Below are 744 nucleotides of genomic sequence, written 5' to 3'. Positions count from 1 at the left end.
GGTGTGTTGCCCAGGAGGAATCTTTGCTTTTCGGAAAGAAAGTCCCCGTTTTGCAGCGGAGATGCCTACCTCCTCTATTATGACTCTGCAGGAGTGCAGCAAAACTTACATTTTTGCAACGAAGATAGGATTAGGATCCGCATGAAAGAATCCAGCACCACCAGGAAATCACTTTTGACCGAAAAGCAATGGGGGGGGGGTTTGCCCCCGCTCCTTCGCCGCGTTTGTTTGTTCTATTTTTATTTTTAGCAGTGTTTCAGGAAGGAAAAACTGAAAAAGCCCCAAGGTCTCCCTGATGAGAAATACCATCTTAGGCATGCACGAAAGGGAGGGAGGAGGGAGTAGATAAAAGGAATGAATGGAAGGAGAAATTAAAAAGTTCCTTCAGCCTCTCTGCCCACAGAAGTCCCTTCTCCCCAACAGCGAGGCCGCCTCCGTTTCGCTGCCGTTGCACAATGAGGCAATTCATGGACCCGTAATATGGGCTGCCAAAGGTTGGCCTGCGAGGCACATTCAGACAGTTGCCTGGTTGAGTCGAGTTCCTACAGGGCGATGGTGGGGCCGAACACTCTTTCCAGCCATCGGTGAGAAATAAGGAACTTAATACAGATAGTCCTCCACTTAACAATAGTTCATTTAGTGACCGGCACCAAAACAAAAAGTGACATGACCGTTTTTCACACGATCAAAATTCAGAAGCTTGGCCACTGACTCACATCTATGACTGTTTCAGTCGTGTGATCC

The sequence above is a fragment of the Protobothrops mucrosquamatus genome, unplaced genomic scaffold, assembly GCF_001527695.2.
Source record: "Protobothrops mucrosquamatus isolate PMUCROS unplaced genomic scaffold, P.Mucros_1.0 scaffold3146, whole genome shotgun sequence".
NCBI classification, from domain to species: Eukaryota; Metazoa; Chordata; class Lepidosauria; order Squamata; family Viperidae; genus Protobothrops; species Protobothrops mucrosquamatus.
This window is presented reverse-complemented; position numbering follows the sequence as displayed.